We start from the raw sequence: 20884 nt of genomic DNA on the forward strand, positions 1-20884 counted from the left end.
AAATTGTCTCAACCCCTTCAAGCGTTCATCCAAGAATCTGGTGAGATAGCCACAAACCACAGTTCTATCTACTGTATAATCAACTTRTTTTGGGAGCCTGCATGATTGTAGCAACACTTGGACATCTGCTCCAGTTGCCTTGAAAAATCAACTCTGAGCGACTTAACTAGAATTTGCCAACATGAATGGGGCAGCTCCCTACTTAAAACAACAGAACTAATAATGTCATTCACCTACTTCAAGATAGACCTTGAAACTCTGACTCTTGGCACACTAACATCTTCTAYGGGACTATACGTACAGCTTTGACAAAATTGTCCTCTAATTGTCCTTTAAGTAGTAGCTTCCCTTCTCTACAACTGTAGATCCTTGACATCTCATGAAATATAATCATTACACTGTGTTGGGGCCTGAGGACTTTCAAAGGTTCCTCTTACCTTGCACCCTAACAGAACCCCCAAACTACAGAACTGCCTGCGGACTCTGGACCAATTGCACTTATTCCTMGATATATTCCCAGCCAAAGCTAGAAAAAGGAGGTTAAAGTTACTTATAAGAAAGCAAATTTAAAAGTTGCACTGGATATCCACAAATTTCCTGGGGGAATGGCACTATTTTTTTCTTTATAGACCAACACAAATTTTATGTGTCACCAATGATCAGTTGAAGAGATTAATCTCTAGAGAAGGTTACTTAGAAGAGATTAGTTTAGATGCTCTGAATTTATCCTCTGGACAAACTTCTCTTTCTCTATTGACTGTATAATAAGTCTGGAGGGACCAGGCAAGTGAAGCAGAACCTCTCTTCATTAGACACTTTCAGGCATCAGAAAAATTATCGTGATGATTTGCCTGAAGAGGGCAGGCTCAAGAGCAAGACTAAGAAGAGAACAGTAATTATAGTTAACTTTCTCAAATCATTTTCCTGAAACTCTTTAGTAACAAAAGAAAGTAAACAAACAAAATTATACATTAAACTTCTTTGCAAATAACATACATATAGAGGAAGGAACCTGGATTAAACTATTAGGAACAATGAAAATTCTTTTTGGGCAAATCTGAAAGGAAAACGTATGTTCYGTTCCATTCAGGAGGATCTGCTTCTTGTCACATATGGCAAAAGTTTGCCAGGGTGCTTCTTTACTCCTGTAACCAAATAGCTTTGTGAGTATCCTGGTCTCTGAAGGCAGACGTGAGGAGGAACTAGGAATCCCTCAGTTCAGAGCTTGACCCATCTGATCAAACCCATACCCGTTAGCAGGAGAAAAGAGTTGTTGCTGTGTTGTCTCAGGCCTGTACATCAACTGTAATCTTCCTCCTGTTTCATCTTTCCCTGTATTTTTAGTCTGGACAGATCATTCTGTTGTACTTGAAGATTCACACACTCTCCTGCAACTGTTTTATTTCACCCCTCGCTCAGCAAGCAGTGCAACAAAAGCCAGAAAAGGCGGCTRGGGTCTGGGTACTATCAGTGCTACATACTTCTGACTATTATTTCCGCTTGATGGCTTTGGTTTTATCCAAGGATTATTCAGTTTGGGAATAATAGGAGATTTACATGCTTGCACACAGGTCAAATGACAGTCAGAATGCACATGTGTTGCAGTTTCTTCACCTGCAGATTATTCCTCGCAACTGTTATTTTAAAAMTCCCCTAACTGGCAATGGCAGAAATTATTGTTTGAATCCTTCTGTTGCAGACGTATACTGTTTTGCTAGGTGTCATAAGGGGATATTGCTTAATCCCTCCTTTTGGCTTTGATATTAAATTATAGATTGTTTCTAATAATGTCAGATAAGTTTTCTAAATAGATCATCCCAGTTCAAATGACCATAAAATCAAGAATTTCCAAGGAGCTATTTTCTTAATTCAAAACTTTGCTATCATGCTGTTTTAAGTTTTGGCCAAACTCAAGCAAATAAACACCATCTATAATGCCTTCCTCTGTGACCACAGGAGCAACTATAGATTTTTTGCCATTATTCCTGGTATGCCACAAGACTACACTGAGCACACAGAGATATTAAAAAATAAATAAAAAGCTATGCTGATTTTTGGTCCATAAAGCAGCAAACGAAAAATCCCAAATTTCACCACTCATCCTGTAAGAAAGCTGAAAAAAAGAATGACAGTACTGCAACTTCCGAGGAGTTATTGGGAGAGCTGATATATAGCTGTGAATTATGARTGTAGAAGACAATGCAGAAAACGAGCACCTTATTTATTTTAATGAGGATATAGACATGGACAGGCTAAACAAGCGCACCGGCACCTAATTTAATTTAGAAGCATCTAGTTTCCCAGAATCACATACTTCTATCCACAGCAAAATGAAAGGATGCAGAAGATTTTCCATCACTTCAGGTTTTTGAAATTGGCCATCTCCTTCAACATATTTACAGCCATATATGATCAAGCCCAGCCCTRGAAACATCAATGAAGCTCTATAATACGAGCTAGGCTGGCATAAAAACTAAAGGAACAAGTATGGACTCCTCTATCTTCTTAAGGTATAGCAGTGGAGATGGAGGGGAAAAGCAGAGATAATCCCCAAGTAGAATTCTTAAATGTACTTACCATAAACGGATGACAGACACTCCAGCTCCATCAGCTGAGCCCTGTGGTCACAATATAAAGGCAGGTCTCATCTTCAAAAACCTTCTCTCGGCTCTTGATCCTTTCCAAGATTTCCTAGGGATGAAGGAAGTAACATGTGAGACACGTCTTTGAAAGAAACCTTTTAAACATAGGCCTGTTCAGCGATTGTACTAGATCTGATAGCTTTTTGATTGGGCTGATTTTARAAAAAGATGTCCATCATAAGCCTTCACCTCAGTTTTGTTTCCTTTATAATATATCATTCTGTGACATAACTAGCTTCTGCACTTGGCTTTTATTATGGGGGTACCATATACTACAGTCATAAGTGGGGATAACTTGGAGTGGAGATAAGTTAAACTTTTTTTTTGTCTAGAATTAGGGCATCATCATTAATCTACATGCATTTAAGATCCTAAATTAACTCTGAAGAGATTCCCATTCACAATTGTGTATGTTTTGTACTTTTGAAGCACTAAAGCCCTGTGCTGGACTTCTACTCTAATAAATAAGCTGTCTGTCTTTTCTTAATAAAACGATGTCACAGACTATGCCATGATGAACTTGATTATGAAGTTGCATGTGCTTCTCAATACTTCACATTCCCAAGGAAAGCAGGGGTTATTTTCCACATACTTTTTACATCTCGCTGGGAGGTCTACACAACTGACCTAAACTTTGTCGTGCAATTCTAGCTATGGCACAAAATAGCTCCGCAGGTTATCAATAAAGRTTTTTTAATTGGGAAGAGTGTGTTATTTTATTCCTAGGAAGATAAGTGAGTCTTAGAATGCCTTCTTTCCCAGAAGGTTAGGGGGTTGCACACAAGTCACAAATCTTTCTTGATAATCCTTTACTTGAACCAGAAATTATATTATGCTTTTGTTCTTTCATGCCTAAAACTGACCAAGCGGGCAATGATTTATTTAGCTGGAGTCTTGGGTCTCCTGCCACACAACCCACTTAGTCACAATAATGGCTATGAAACAGATCATGCATTCCAAGACAGGCTATAATTCGTGATCAAGAAACTTGTCCGTTTCAATTACAATATTTAATTTGCAAAGCATTATAAGAGGTTATGAAGTAAAAAGAAACAAGGCAGAAACAAGGACTTCAGACTGTGTTTCAAACATGCGCAGACTAGAAGCGAATGGACCAAGATTAACAACTAAATGCTTTCATGACTAAATATAAAACAAGCTCTTGTAATCATACTAACACTCATCCAATCTACAAATTTGAGCCCCTATTTACAAATAACCAGAGATCAAGGCAATCATATGTTTTCATACACTTTCTCATTAAAAGACAGGAACTGGAGCCCAGATATAAAAGAGGATGCATATCTTGAAAGAATGACTCAGATATAAACAAAATACCATACRATTTTAGGTCACAACTCAGCACATCTTAGGTTTGGCTTTTAGACTCACTAATTTCAACTTCCATTCAAGCTTATGTGCAATGCAAAATAGTTAAAATTGGTGCTTAAAAACTGCTTCTATAAGAATGCACTGGAAAAAAAATACAGAAAGGTAACAATTTTAAAAAGACTGAGGAAACTGTTTTTTTCCATAGTTTAATAGTATCATCTTTTCATTTGAAACAATGTTTTTCTTTTAGATTTTCATATTTAATTATCTGCTTTAAAGTAATATCTAAAAAAAGACAGCAAGTGAAATTTTAGATTTTTTCATTAAACATGTCAGAATCAAGTCAGATGTCAAAACCAAAGTCCTTAACAAAATGAAATTTCCACCCCCCTCTCACTCTAACAATTAAGTCATGTTAAAACATAGGTGCCAATCTACATCAAGTTCCATTTTGTTTAGTACCCTACACAATGACAATAGTAGATATTATTCTATTGCTATCAYAGTAGATTCCCAAGCTGTTTATAATGTAGATGAAAAAGGAGTTGGAAGGAGGTGCTCTAATTAGCTGTATGTCTGAAAGCAACATATTGATCTCAAATATCATGATGGATTTATGATTTTATTTTCCTGGGTGAAAATTGGGAGGAGGGAATCTTAACTGGGAGGAAATAAACAGAAAAGTAAAAAGACAGAGCAARGGAAGGGGCAGATGAGAAGGAGATGCAAGGGAGAGGTGTGATGCTGAGAAAGACAAGCATGTTCATGCCCAATACAGGCTGCTGCCAAACAGAACAGTTCTAGTCAGGAGTTAAAGTTCTCAGGATAAAGGGGCTGCTTGCTAGGCTATCTTGGCTCATTGCAAAGTGTGAAGGACTACTTACTGTCTTCTTGCCTCCAAAAGCAACGTTCCCCAAATGATGGTCAGAATCAAGACTTTTTGTCTAGACCTTACACAAGACAACATCTGCTAGTTCAAGAGGATGAGAGAACTAATTTTAAGTCTCAGTCACACATACATCAGCCAGGCAAGTCAAATGGGATATATTTTCTATAACTTGGAAATCTGCAGTTTTAGTATGTGCATAAGAAAAGGGAGCTGTGACCTATTTCTGTCCATGCCACAATTTCCTTTTTGTGATAACTCTGAGCAAACCACTTAAAATACCTCCATTTCAGCTTGTTCTGTAAAGCAATTACAGTGCTGCTTGCTCGCTCGGAGGGTGTCATGAAGGTAGGTGGGAGTTAGCAATACAAGCTGTGGTGCCTGGTCTGCAGGTGTTGCTCAGATGCATTTTTATTATGTAGTGACTGACTGAGGCCCACAGAGTTTGAAGGGAACTTGAGAGGCTGCCTAGTCATTTTACTTACCTGTAAATGTATGTATCTATGTAAATGTATGTAAATTAGATGTTTAAGAGGGATGGATGCTGCCCTGTTCTAAATGGAGATGGGGGAAGAAAAAGAAGAGGAAGGAGAGGAGGCAACAGTGTGCCAGGACACAGCACCCTACRCTTCACTGGCCCATATCAATGCATGACAAGGCCCCATAAAATAACATGCATAAAAACACAGGTGTGAACACTAACACATACACCTAAAGCAACTCGCACATTTAAAATGCAGTTCAAATACTTACTGGCACGCCTTGGCTATTTTAATTGTGTTCCTCTCCACTGCTTATTCAGCATCTTGAGCAGAGGCATAATTTCAAGATATTTCATAATAACTACTTTTTAGAAATTGCCCTGCCCTTTCCATGATGCATTATTTCAAAGCACCTTTTTAAAAGGCAGAGACTGCTAGATAAGATCAAATGTTTTGCTCAAATTAAATAAAAAAATTACTTGGAATTTAAAACTTAGCAGTTTTGTTTCTCTTAGTGAATGAAGAGAGATCTCTGCTGAGCCTTCAGGTGAATCAGCAGTGCATGCAGCCCAAATCGTGCATTTCAAATGCATAAAAACATGTACCRGGAAAACAGGCTTGAGACTCCCTGCTAAAATATATCTCTGCACACCTGGAGAGAAGAGGCACAAAGTAAACACCTGAGGCTTTTCATAATAAAGTATTTCTATCAGGAGAATCACAACAATGAAAGGATGCTGTTATTAAAAAGCATAAGCAGAGAAAAGGTAAACTATCATGTTTAGGAAAATTAAAGCATTAAATCCTCTAGGGTCTCTACTATTCCTTTTACTGGGTTAAAGGAGACTTGGCACTGCATTCGCCAGCACAGATGTTATTAAACATCTTCAGCTGGCAAAGCTGTGCGGGAAATTCTTGTAATAAAATAGCAATATTGTGAAATAATTTGAGATGAAATCTAACTTGTATCATCTAAAGACTGAATGTTGCCTGAAGTCTGACCCACATATGTAACTGGCAGGTCTATTCAGGTGGTGTCTGTGTCATGAACTGCAAGTTAAGACACTAGATTTGCAATTATTTCAAAAATGCCTGGTTTTGCAAAAAATTATGCCAACAAGACTATGTAAAATGGCTTCTCTTAACAGGAGAAGAGATGCTTGCATGCTAAAAAGGCAAGGGTTCTACCAGCTCTTAGTTCTTATTTTTATGTTTGATATTTGTTCTCAATCAATTTCCTTAATAAAAATAAATAAATGAGAGGAAATCTTCATGAATAAACCAAGTGAATATCAGTTAATAAGAGTTAACTAAATTTATTTAGGGAATACTTTAGGATAATGAAGTATTACATAAAGGGGAATCCACCTGCGATCGCACACACGCACATAAAATAAAGGCTATATTTCTTTACAGGGAAGAATACTACTACTCAATGAAGGTCTCTCAGTTGATCAGAGCATTTTTTCATGCTGAAAAAGATATAATTTGTGCTATGAGATTTTTTTCCYTGACGATGACTTGCACAGCAGTTCAACCAAAGACACACTAATTTTGTTTTTAAGCTGAATCCATACCTGACTGCTGAACATCCATCTCAGGATGGATGCTTTGACTGGTTATTAGGAATGACTGTGGAAATTCTGCAGAAAYGTGGTTGCAAGTCGTGTAAACTTAAAATATATTCACTATTTTCTTATGCTTATACCAAAAGATGTTGAAGAGAAAGATTAAGGTACTGACAGAAAAGATTAAGATCCACAGRGAGATATATGATAGGAAATGAAGACTGAAGACTGGGTGGGAAGGAGGTGCATGCATGGACAAGCAGACATGGCCAACGCTTAAGGTGCCCAAAAACTGCAACTATCTCAAGCAACAGCAAAGATCAGAGCTCGACTCTGAGTCAGTTTGATTCTATCATTTGCCAGGTATATGTCAAAACTGGAGGAGCTGTGTTCATTTATATTTGCTACTGGATTTGGTAGCGTGGGTTTAGAAAGGGTTTGACTATATAAGAAAAAAACTAAGCAATCAAACTGTCAAATGTTGTGACTGGGATAGACTTCCTAGTTGCTATGGGAAAACAGCTGGTTTGTCTTGGTGAACATTCCCTGATTGCAAAGGCAAAAAGTTTTTAGTCCCCTGGAACTGGTGCCTTAATTGATCAAAGACACATTTTCAGATGTTTGCAGAAGTAGTTAAGAGCACACATGGAAGATATCACGAGAGGACACTTGGATAATTGTCCGACACAAAATATATATCCTGGAGAGCCCTTTGTTCTTTGGAAGTCTAACATACATCAACAGCAAAACCCACAAAAACTGCACGTAGCTAATCAGTCTTGATGCTGGACTGATGCAGGAGTTCCTCAGGTCAAAAGAGGCTTTTTTCCCTCTTTCATTATTAACTGGTTAGACAACTCTAGATTAGTCTACTAAYAGTGGTGGTGAAAAGTAGGAGTGTGTGTGGGGGGGAAAAGAAACCTAAATTGCATAAGATAAGAAAATAGTTGTAAAAATCTTGAAGCTATTCCAAGGGAAAATGACACTGCTAACCGTGGAGCATAGAGATCCTCCTAACTGTGGAGCATAGAGATGCCTGAGCTGATGCTGGCTCGRCGCTGTGAGGACAGGTACTACAACATTTTCCAGTTATCACTGGAAACAGCACAAAGCAGAATCTTTGCACTCACAACAGCTTATCCACAACCTTGGAAGTGGAGACATGGCTAAAAGTTATGTGCATGTATAAATCACCAGCAAAAATCCGTAACAGGGAAGAACACACTTAAGCTTGCACAAGGCCAACTCTACTATCAGCTACCAACTCATAACCTAAAGTATTTGCTTTGCAACCAATATAGGTCATCTGTTTCATCTCAGTAGCAATCAGGAAGCCATCTAAATAACTGGCTCCCTTCTACAGTCTGCATAATGGGATTGGTTCCCTGCCCTTACCTTGGCTGAGGGTTAAGTATTTGGCAAGACTGAAGGATGAAACCATCAAAATGCTTAAAAAACACATGGTCTGATTTTAGCCGGTGGCTTTTTGTGGTGTGCTGCCCAAGGATGTACTTTTATCTTGGCTAGATCTTGGCTTCACCTTTTTCTGCAGGAGCAGCACAATTGTCACTTTGCAACTAAAGGCTGTCTTCTTCCTTTAGCGGGTATATAATCAGTGCAAGTTTGGCATAATTCAGAGCATTTGAACTGAAAATAAGTTAAAGAATACCTCCTAACTGWTTCTGAAGGTTTCATCTGTGGGCCATTACCAGGCCAGAATTGGCATCATGCACTYATGGGCAACTTTTCTGACACAGAACTGGGTGCTCCGTTTAAAGGTTATGGGCATATATAAATGATTAGAAGTAATCTAAGGCACAGAAGCAAATCCATAAAACTGAGCAGGAGGACAGAAAGGAAGGAATCAKCTGAGGAACCTGATTTTCCCCATATCTGTGTTCTTTCCCAGAGCCAGGAGCATGCCAAGCCTACCTACCCACCTTCTCTGTATGTAATATTCTCACTCTTAGATACAGTCTGCACAGCAGCCACTACTGCATTCCATTAAATTACTTTCCAGCCTCTCTGCATCCACCTCACTACACAATCTCTTCCACGTCCAGTGATTAGATATTTGTGATCCTGCCAACAAGCAATTAGAATTGATGCCTGTCCCGGAATGATCAGCAAAATACAGAGAAGTGGCAAGTTTGTAAGGCCTGAACTTCCTTCTCACCCCTCACCGACTTTCCTATTAAAAGCAAGTAGAAAAGTGCCCATGTAACATACTTTAAAGCTTATATTTTTTTTCTGCTTTCAAAACATTTTGAGTTCGGATTTTATGCTTCTCACATCACAGTCCCAGGTGAAACTCAACAAATTCAGTCACTTTTCCAGCAAATTTCTCCCTCTTCCCCTATCCTTCCTGAATGCAGTACAGCTGTCAGCAGCCAGCACAAATAGGTCTTGACAGAAACAGGATGGCTAAATCTCCTAGGCTGCACAGTTTCTGCTGTGGGACATTTTTGGGTTTTAGATTTTGCAGTTCTCAATGAAGAGGCTGCTTGCTGAAGTATGTATGTGGATCCTTCACCCAGAAAACCTATTCAGYAGAACAGTTGTGACTGTAGGTCCTTCCATTTTACTCTAGTAATAWTTTCTTTGCAAAGGGGTGCTCAAGAGCCTGAACATGGTTGTGCTGTAGGGAAGGGCACCGCTGCACGTATTGCATTGCTGACCTGGCTTGAGTGGATTTCTCTGTTTTGCCTTTGCTCCCTCAGATCCAACAGAGCTGATGAACCAGAGAGGAGACCAGCTCAGGGGATACCAGCAAAGTGGTGCAGATAAGTATCCGAGTGACCTAACAGCTTGTTATGAAACATCCTTGGGATACCCAGAACTAACTGATACAATTTGAAGAAACCTTGATTTTGGTATGCTGCTTCATAGACAACACAGACAAAAAAGAAAGGCAGTAACATACTACTGTGTTCTGTCCTGCATCTTTCCATCAATTCCTTTAAATACTTTATAGCCTTAAAAAATAAAGCCACATTTATATAGTACATAACAGTAAGGAAAAAAAAATAAGAACATCGTGGAAGAAGAGAAATGCTTGGAATTTAAGTAGAACACAGAGGAGACAGAAAGAACAAGTCTCTTTGCAAACTGACACACAACTGTGAAGCAAAGTTTTCAAGTGAATCAAGACTTGGAGGATTTTAATTGCATTGTTATTTTAGTGTTCTACTGCTATTTCTATTGAATTCACAGGATATTGTCTTTTTTCCCCACTGACACAGTCTCTGAAAGTGATACAAACAAATTTAATTTTGCAGAGTTGCAGTAATAGCTATCTTCAAATATCTAGACAATATCTCTTACTCTAAATCACCATTTGATGCACTATAAAGACAGCTACATTTGAATTAAGTACTCTTCAATATTACTCTGCTATTGTTTAGGTGAATAATTATGTGCAGATTCACCCTTGCTTCTGTGCAGGCACAGTTGCACATAGGCAGGTACTCTGAATAGGTCTCTACAAGCATAATTATATAGTCTGATTAGGATATCGATTATATACTATGATTTTTGGAGKCCTGTAGGGACAAATGGGAGATTTTAAAGATAGAGATAATTAACTAAAAGAAGAACGATCGCTATACCTTTCAACATCCTCTATATAAAAGAGGCATCACTCCAACATAGAAAGGAGGTTTCATTATACAGTTATTAGATATCACTTGAATTTCAGCAAAATACTTTAACTGTAAGACTATACAATGTTTTATTACAAGAGAAATAACATTAAAAAATGTGTGAAAGGCTCTGTAAAGAGATCTGTAAGTTCCAGAAAATAGCCAAGGTTACAGATAACAGTACATATTAGTAACTATATCTATCTAGCTATTCTTTTTTCTCCACTACTCAAATTATTTGGTACACTGGTTCTACTTATTTTCTTTTTCAGGCCTCTCATGTTCATAACACAATAGGATTCCCGAAACTTTGCAGTGATATAAACAATAGTTAAATGATTTGGCTAAACTTTACAAACGTAAGTGTGTAAGTTGGGGTGAAAGCAAATGGTGCCAGAGGAGGAGTCCACTGAAAAGAAGGTACTGGAATTTCTAYGCAAGAATGCCACAAGAATGTAAGGGGGTCATTTCTGCAGAAAGACTTTATAATCCTTGATTTATATCATGTGTCATGAGGCTTAGTTTATTAGCGTGTGTAAAGACTTTAGGATAATTTAAAATTAAAGATTACTAAGCAGCAAATGAAGCAGAATATATATATTTCTAGTAGGAATTTCCACAATGTTCAAGACTACCCACCTTGCAAAAAAGGTAGAGTTCTTAACTCCTCTTAAAGCTGGAGCCCCAAAGGATACACCAACCCCTGGATCTGCAACAGAAGGAAAAACATTTCTGATTGACTTTCTGATTTGTGATGAAGAAACTCAGTTTATTTTTACACAAGAAAACTTTCACATTCAAAACAATTTATACCATACGATAGTAGGTGCAATTTTAAGTGCAATGACAACTATGCTTACTGATTTGTTATGGTTCTTTCAAGAAAAGTTGCACCCAGTGTAATATCCTGAAAGAAAMAAGAGACAGAGACATTGAAAATACCACCTACTCACAGCACAATAAATTCCACATTTCTGTTGCCTTCTACAGTTGTTTGCACATTAACTGCTTGAAAACTGTATTCTGATTCAATATTGTTTAATACTTGGACATGAGATGCACTTCTAAAGAGAAAATCCTACGGAATTCAACACAAGATATTTCTGTGACAGAACAGCCTAATTTCGTCTTAGTATGTCAACTTCAATAGAAAGCTGCCCACTTCTATGGGATCAGCATCTGCAGTCCTACTCCCCAAACTCCTTGGTATGGAGGATACCAACAGAAGAAGAAAGCAATTTCTCCTCCTATTTCTCTCTCTCTCTCCATTTTTTTTTTTTTTAAAAAAAAAAAAAAAAAAAAAAAGAGGGATGAATGTAAAAGAGAAATTTCACCAGGGGAAAAGATGTCCTTTGAAAGAGGGGAGCTTGCAAACTGAACAGCTAGTGTCTGAAGCCTCTGATATTTTCTAAAACGACCGGATTATGCAAGACCTGAAGCAGCCACTGCTGCCTGGTTGCAGCATCCAGGAGGAATCAGGGATGCTCGGTGTTTAGTAGAAGTTGTTCAAAACCTGGTGGGACTTAACCTCTAGCAAGTGTGTGGGTTCCCTGACTGGCTGTGGATGTGTCCTGAACATTGTGTCCTTGTCCCAGCAGTAACAGATATCAGATGCCAAGGGGGCCTACAAYTTCAAAACAGAGCAATCTCTGTTGTGCTCTTCAATATATGCCATGCTTTTCTTMTTATTATTATTATTTTTTAAATTCACATAAATGCAGAAGCCTCAGTCAAATCTGACTTCTGCTTTTGTGAGTCTATGTATAATTTTACATTAGGATGCTCGTGGACACTTGGGATGACTCCAGAAGGTCAATACTAACTTGCTTCCAACATGCAGTCACTGCAAATTGTGTTAAGAAGTCATGTGCAATCTCCACTGTCTTYAGAGTGTCATTTAGTGCTACTTTTTTTTTTTCCCCCCCTCTCTCCCTTTTTAATGAAAGCAGGTGCTGTCTGGGTGAGCGTTTCATTCTGCATGGTAAGCAGATCACAATGCTAGGAGCACAAAACATGAGAAACTTGCTGAGTGTGAAGCTAACTTATTCAGTCCTTCCACACTAGAATATCCTCCAGCCTCAAGTGAAAGAGCAGAATAGAGGAATACACAATAGTATTTAAAAGAGGAGGAGGAGGAGGAGAGAGAGCAGAGCTTTGGGAGCTTTGGTGGTTGAAGGCCAAATGTCATCCTACGAAGAACAGAGATCCTGTCAAGCAAGGCAACAGCCACGTGAAGAGATTTCAGAATCTGGTTCCTTAAAGGGGGCCTCTTCTGAAGCTGCACGTCCAGAGTGATGAAAAGAAGCCTTAAAAGGACATTTAGAAATAGCACTCAGATCACACATGCTTGTAGTTAGTATCTGCAGGCTTAATTTATTATGGTATCATAGCAATTTGGCATTAAAAAAACCACCCAATACTACCATTTGTTGTAGTATTTATCCTTCCAGCAATACTGGAGGAATAAAATTAAATAGTTCCAGTTTTGCTGTTTACAATGCACTTGAAAGCACTGGAGTGGTTTTCACTTTCCAAACCAGTGATGAAGAGCACTGCTGAGGAATGCAGGTTCACTGCTGTGCGGCCGCGCGCGCGCGGTGCTGCATCCAAAGGGAACGTTACAGGCCAGAATAACCAGAGGCAGAACATCATTTTTTTGGGATTCTTTCAAAACTGCAGTTCTGGCATGTAGAAGAAACTGCTTTGGTACCGAAGGTTCGGCCAACACCACTCCATTGATGACAGTCGAATCATCCCAGCCAAGATTTGACTGGGTAAGGGATAATCCTGGCCAGAAAAAAAAACTTTGGATTCCTACCCCTGTTTTGTTGGTTTTTTCTTTTATCTTTACTTCTAAAATTGAAATCCAAGAGCTTTTTGGAAGAGAACATTTCTGGTCTGACAGATAAAAGGAACGTGATGTTTTTCTGTCAGAGTTGGGAAATTAAAGACAGGGGAACACTAGGAAGCATCTCAGCACATCGAGCAACCCGCCAAGACATAAATCTGCATCCATTGTTGTTAAGGAAAATTATGCTGACACAACACTGTGAAAAGAAAGAAAAGATCAAATATTGATGCATTTCTTGTCTTCAAAATAAAAAACGTATAAAATCAGAAGTGGGAGATGTGTCATCCTGCTCTGTCACCTCAAAGAAGCAGACATGCACACACACTCACATAGAGGACATGTGAGCTCGGGAGCACTTAGCCATTGTTTCTTGTGTATTAAACTTCGCCACAAATAGAAATAGACACGTTTAAAACCAAAACAAAAACTTCTCACACCATGCCCAACCAGCAAAGCAGTCCCCTGCAAACCAACATYGGGTCAAAGACACTATCCTTCATCCCAAGAACGTTGCATTTTTGTGTAGTGACATACAAGGTAAGGGGAGGCACTTCAAAGGCTGACATTTTAAATCCCAGATTAGAACACGCTAAGACTTGGTATAAGAGGGGATCTCTATTCTCAAAATTACTGATATGTTTCTTACTACACAAAGTTTTGTCCCGACTTGTTCTCCGGGATCGCAGGCTGCTAGGGAGCAAGGACAAAGGGGCGTTTTCATTTGTGATCCGCCTCTAGTCTTTTCTGAATTGGTATTTCATGTGTTCCCCGACGCACAAAGGAAATGCTCACGGGCACCCACAAGAACTGCAAGCACTACRCCAAGGCTGCAGCCCTCTGCTCATTTCTTGTATACCTGAATTTTAATTCAGAGTTAAGTCATTAGCTGGGGTCAAATCTAGTCTATAGAATGGCTCCTGTTCTACAGGAACATGCAGCGGCCTTCAGAGGGTGAGAAAAGGCAAAGTAGTCAAGGGCCAAAAAAGAGGAAAAACAGCTTTCCAAGCGAAGAGAACCTAAACACTACTCCTGCTATGTAGTTTTTGATGAGTCCTACTTCTTGCAGCCTCAGTTTTACCTGCTCGTGGGAAAGAGATTTTAGACGTAACCCAAATGAAGTGAAAATAGTTTAGAGCTTCATCTTATGAACATAACTGTATCTGAGGTCAGACTGCAGATGGGTTTCTAGTTCTTGCAGAAAGAGTAGACTTTTTTTTTTTTTTAAATTGTCCAGTGAGAAGGAAGGACTACAAAATCTATACAGAAAGCAATTCAACAGCATTGCCTGAATTTTTCATCTATAACTTATAAACTATGTGTTAGAGAGTAAGCCATTTGGTGAGCAAAGATACGAGGTCTTGTTAGGCTGTGGGAAAAAAAGCAGTTATCAAGAAAGCAAAAATAWAAAACACTCATTCAAAGTTATAAGAGCAACACCAGGGAGGCATAAAAGCAGAAAGCAAGCGCCTTGTCCAGTTTGGAGTTGCAAATAGATAAAGGGTCTGTGAGCCAACGTCTCYTAAAGTGGGAGGATATAAGACATGGACATATTAAAGCATAGAGGCTTTTAATTATTCATAATGCTGAGATTGCCCTGTTGAATTTGTCTTCCTGAAGGAGGGAAAATGAAATGAAAAAGGGAAAGGGAAACTGAGGTGGAAAAAGGAAAGGAGCTCAATTTCAGGAGGCTGGAAATAACCACCCAGACAAATCCACCTTTAGCTTCCCTTGCCCTTGAGCAGGCAGCATKAAGCTGTAGAGTCTGATTTTTGGGAGACTACTTTAGCCAAAATTTGATACCTAAAGTCTTCAGGAATTGATACACACAGCATGCAATTTAGAGTTTTAATCTCCAAACAGGAAACGCTCCTTTCTCTCAGTCTATAGGACCCAGTGCAAAGGCTCTTCACGTTCCAGAAACGTGTCCCTACCAGGAACACTAAGCACATCTCAGATTCAGGAGGATAACGAACACTTCAGCTTTCCCCAAACAGGGGGCAACGAGCTACCAGAAAAAGCAAGTGCTCGATTCCAGTTCCTTCATGAATCCCCTCAACTTCGTTTTAGGGTTTATACATTCTCAGGGAATAAGCAACACAGGTGAAGATCAGAGGTAAAGATTTCCTTAGACTTGATTTAGAAACATTTAGGAAAAAGCTGTCTGACAAAATACTTGGATTAATTGTTAATGAGCTAGGAGGCAGGGAAGCCACCTTGCTTTCTGAAAGCCTCAAATTCTTTTCATGCACTATATTTGGGCCTTCTTCCCTCTTTCCCTCTTTTTTTTCCACTGTACTTTCTGAACTCTCACTTCAAAGGCTGTCATGTAGCTTATATCATAAACATCATTTTCTCCTGCCCTCAGGAAACTGTCAATCCAAGGGGGCATTCGCCAGTGCACTGTTGTCAGGGACATGAATGTTTGGAATCTGCACACCTCCTCCCCCAAATAGTTTTGAGGGGGGATAAGGTACCCGAGCCCAGAATGAACCACGTGCAGATGAGAAAGCAAGGAGMAATCCTTCCTGGTCTGAGTCCAGGAGCACCTGAGAGGCAAGAGCAATACTCTCAAGTCATTAGAAGTGCCTGCCTTCCTTCACTGGATCTGTCTGGGATGGGAGCAGGCAGGAAAAGCCCAATACCAGACACCAGAAATCTCATGGAGACCATGTTTATGAAATAGTRGGCAGGATTTTAGGAAGGCTGCAGAAATGTAACGATACCTCATGTAGGAGACTGGGGTGCTCCAAAGGGAAAGGTGCAGAGCCAGGTTCAGACCCAAGCTGAAGTCTCCAGCACCAGAAAGCACTGAGCAGACACACAACAAGCCTCTCTCTACACCAGCTTTATGCAGGAGACATTAACAGGAGGGCTCTACAAGGAAAACCACAGTGGTTTTGATGGCCAAATCTTAACTCAGTAACTTCATCAGGAGGAGAAAAATGACTGAGAAAAACAAAAACAAAGCAACAAACCCATCAAACTAACAGCAAAGCAATGGGAGAGAAAGGAATGGTGAAACTCCCTTAAACTGAGAGTTTGGCAGGAGCGAAATATCATCCCTGCTGGGGCCAGAAGCTCACTGCAGTTGCCCCTCCTTCGAATTATTGCATTAACCCTCTCCTTACATTAGCAGTTCCACAAAAACACCAAACACCAGCTGACATGATATATGGATCACATCATGGATAACTCACATGGATGTGATTTATTGATCTGGAACAGATCAAGTTATACCCTGAAGGAAACATCTTTGTTGAGTGGCATCACAAGGTGCAGCAGCAGCAGGCTGCAAACAGCAGGGCGGTGAAATAGGAAACGCAGAAATACCTGAAAACACAATCGGTGGAGAACTGATRCTCACCATAAAATATACAATGCTCTGACTCGAGATAAGCCCAGAGGTGAGACATACACAACAAGGGCAAAACCTTCCAGGGAGGAAAGTTGCACCATGCCATTTTATACCCCATGGATACGGGGTTAGTGTTTTTGCTTTCCTGCAGATCCAGGGGAGTTGAGTCACGCCTAGCTGGAAGGGCCCGGGGAGCACTGGGCATGGGAGCGCACACAGCTCCTCACACGCACCCCCAGAAGCACCTAGTGAAGCTGGTCCTTACAGCCACCCTACAGCCCCTTCCTTGCTGGGATGGGGTCTCCTCGACAAGTCACAGGTCGGCAGGTCGCTACCCCACAGCTGGGCACCCAGCAGCATAATCGGGGCGGAAAAAGAGCAACACACAAACATTCATCTAAATTTCACATAAAACAGTATGACTTGGCAGGAATTATGGACCAAGACTGTAACCAGCTAAATCTAACTAGATGCATGATAATAGTAATAGGTTTGTGTGGAATACCTGTTAATTAAAAGCCCATTAATAATCAAGCCCCTCATACTTTCCTGACATAATACTGCCTTATGCTTCAAGTCACTCATTTATATTCACATCTGTTGATCTGCTGGATTGCCCTAGATATCAATTTAAAACCATCAGATTAAGAGTCTTGAGCAATTATACTTCACCATCATTACAATTAATCTTTCTAAATTTGCAGAGCATCTTTGTAGTCATCTGCTTACTGGAGAGGAGGTATTTCTGGATGAAAAGAGAACCAGMATGCTTGATGTTATTTGTAATGACTGAAATTTAATACAAACTAAAAAAAAAACCCACACAAATAAAACCCAAACCATCTGCAACCACAAAATACAACAAAGAATACCAGCTACATAAATATCTTCAGAAAGAGTAAAATTCAGAATAATATTACAGCAAATACACAAATTTCTGAATATGCACAAAAGTAGTACTTAATTATACTTCAGCTTTGTTGTGTTTTATTTCAGAGTCCCTGAATTTCTGTTGAAAATGCTCTATGTCACATTTTATATACAAAATTTCTAAACAYAGGAGAAGCAAAGGTCATAGTTTCCCCATCCCTCTGCTTACCCCCAGCTGACCTCCCCAATTTTAAATCGAAATTGGGCATCGTRTACAAAATCCCTAAGTTTATCACTGCCCCAAACCAGCTTGGAGAGAAGGAAACAAGGCAAGGAAGAAAGGCAGAACGATTGCAAGGCTTYCTGCATGCTGACATCCTCACCCTGAAGCACTTGCAATCTGCTAATGCATGAACTGCATGTCCATGTAAAGACCCCCAACTATTTAGCAAATTAGTTTGTATTGCCACAAATCATTTCTCACAGAAATATATGAATTTGGGTGTACAGCAGGAGAGTTACAACACTTGGCAACTTGATCCCTTGGTAGCTACTCATCACAATTGTCAACGTTGGCTGGGAGGTGCCAATGGTCTATTTACTCTCCCCAACTTGCCCTGGGAACTGGGTTCCTGTTGGTGTAAATCAACACAGGGCTTTTGGCTTCCGTAGTTCATGCTGATTTATACTGGCTGACCCCTTTATGCAATATAAATAATAAAAAAAAAAACCTCAAAGCACGTGAACCCATTATTTAGGTTTCCATATTAGTCCTCAAGAGATGGATTCCACTCTTACRGTTGCTTCTGCAAATTGAATTTTGCCATATTGTGTGTGTGCTGCCCTACACGCTACATAAAGCAAGGGTCCTATGGTTGAAAAATGATGCTTTATAATTGCAAGAATGTGTAATGCCTCTAAAGGAACATCCAAAAGGAAAAACAGTAAAGTAAGGGAGTGTCTGTGTCTGGCACCAGGTGCTCTCTCCCCATAAGTCTTACATTTTGTGGCACCTTGGACAGACTCAGGAAGCTGGGACTGTATTTGGCCACACAAGAGAATTTATATGGGCAGCAGGGAATTAGTCTTTATTCAGTATCAGTTTTGTTCCGAGGTGCACAGCTGACAGGAAGGGAGATGCCAATTTTAAATATCCCTTTCTTAGAAGAAAAAAAATAGCTAGTGCAGTTCTTTCCCATCGGATTCCTGATGTTGGCTGCACAGACTGACAAATYAGTGTAAATGTAAAAAGCAAAACACCACCACCACCACACTCTTCTCTGGATGCAAGAATGCAGTGTCTCCAGTATGACACAGATTGGCCGTAGAAGTACTTATTTTCAAAATAAGTATTTCAAAAACTGAAAAACAGCAACCCAAAGGACGTACTTCACATTGAGGATCTTGCATATCCAAAATATGCTTTAAGTTTTTCTCTTCCACCAAAARTCTGCGCTAAGTTAACTACAACCTGCTAGAAAATTTATTTTTAAAAATAAGCAACAACACTAATTGACCTTAGTCACTCCTTGGTGAAGGAGGGATTCAAAGAGAACGGAAATCTTTCCCTGTTTAAAACTCTTAGGCATTGCTTTTCTTTCACTCTAGAAGAGAGAATGCAAAGCACAAAGCAGATGTGTATCAACGCTTAAACCTCAAAAAGTAAAAATTTCAGAATGAATATGAAATGGGGTTGGACTGGGTGACCTCCAAGATCCCTTCCAACCTTAAGCATTCTATGATTCTATGAATAAACATTTCTGAAGGATGGGGGATCTGTCATGGAAGATATGAGTGCATAATCCAAGCTAAAACACAGAAGGATAATACTGGACAGAGAATTATGGAATGTGCGGTTTTCTGAAGGATGCTCTCGGAAAATCCAGGAAACGTGTTAGCTCCTGCCTAATCCCCAGGAGAAGCCCTCATCCCTCTGCTACATSGGTGTGGGGCAGCTTCTGAGAACCTGCATTAGTCGAGCAGGTGAAAGGTCTCTTCAGTACAACATCCAGATTTAATATTGCAAAATTAATAACCTTAAAGGCTAAGTAAAAAAAGCTGATTACAGTAAATAGCTTTCCTGCCTGCACATTTGTAGGAGAGGATGAAAAGAAGCCMTACATAAAGAGGGAACGTGATTTACGGAAGAGAATCCCGGCTGGATGAAAAGAGGAGCAGAAAAACACACGAACTATTCTTTGCCAAGGCAGTCTTCTCCTCTGGATTTAAAGCCACCTTTTGTGTCGAGCTAAGGAGAAAAGGTCTGTGAGGTGTCAATACATCAGCGTTTCACTGCCGTGCTGACCTTACAGAGGGGAGCCTCTCTGCCCAACTTGGCAATTTCCCCTCTCCCCTCGAGTCCCCATGAGGCAGCCGGGGGGATAATCACCTCCTTCAGGATCCCGGAGCCTCAGAACACACAAATAATGCACCAGGCCAGCAGTTCAGCACTCTCCTTCAATTACCAATATAAGTAAGTCAGGAGAAGCAGGCAATAAACTACCCACTTTAAAGGAGACTTTAAGAGGCAGAAAAACAAACACACACGTACACCCTCCCTCCCCATAAAAGTACAAATTTGTCCTCCCTCCGCCTTCCTCCAAACACCATCTAAGCAAGGAAAACTTTTTAAAAGGAACAAAACATATATTCCTCATTGGACTCTCCCGTATCAGAAGGGAAATTTATCATCCTGTGCGTCTCGGCAATATTTCCTGCTTCAGCCTATATGCTTTCAAATTCCCTTCCACACATAAAAGCAGAGCATTGATGAAAAGAAAATTGATGTCTCAACGTGCAAGAGCTCTTGCAGTGATTACAACCAAACAGCAATCGGCATGAGCAGAGCCAACGTTTAATACCATTTTAAGGTATAATTAAAAAGGAGAGCTGTTCCGAATGGGCTCTTTACTATAAAATATGGCAGGTACACACTACAAATACTCCACCAGCTTCTTCCCATGCAGTGGAAGCCTAAAACCCGTCAGATGAGAATGTATGGTGGCTTTGCAGAAGCCCTTTACAATAACACTTAGGGGCCTTTCAGCACATAATAGACTTTGGCACCCTGCTCTCCCTGTCATTAAGGGTGGCACCCAGAAGATTTAGGGCTGGCGCTTGCCTCGTCCCTATCTCACCGAGCGAAGGCTATAAAGGGTTGGGGCGCTTCCATTCCACATCTGATCACAGCCTGATTTAGGGCTATTTGATAGGAGGACAAATAAAAACAGATTTGTTGCTCGATGCCTTGTCTCCCG

At 39.9% G+C, this 20884-nt stretch overlaps 1 long non-coding RNA gene across 2 annotated transcripts in view; it reads right to left on the minus strand.

Moving 5' to 3' along the window:
• Positions 1-11234, minus strand: part of LOC112951915 — a 31352-nt gene extending 20118 nt beyond the window's left edge. For both annotated transcript variants that reach the window (XR_003250294.1, XR_003250295.1), the window contains exons 1-2: positions 11191-11234; positions 2578-2691 (exon numbers count right to left, since the gene is read on the minus strand). This is a non-coding gene — a long non-coding RNA (uncharacterized LOC112951915). The remainder of the gene's footprint in view (positions 1-2577; positions 2692-11190) is intronic.
• Between the last annotated feature and the right edge of the window lie 9650 nt (positions 11235-20884).

Source organism: Nothoprocta perdicaria, unplaced genomic scaffold (assembly GCF_003342845.1).
Source record: "Nothoprocta perdicaria isolate Ctin4 unplaced genomic scaffold, notPer1 scaffold_105, whole genome shotgun sequence".
Lineage (NCBI taxonomy): Eukaryota > Metazoa > Chordata > Aves > Tinamiformes > Tinamidae > Nothoprocta > Nothoprocta perdicaria.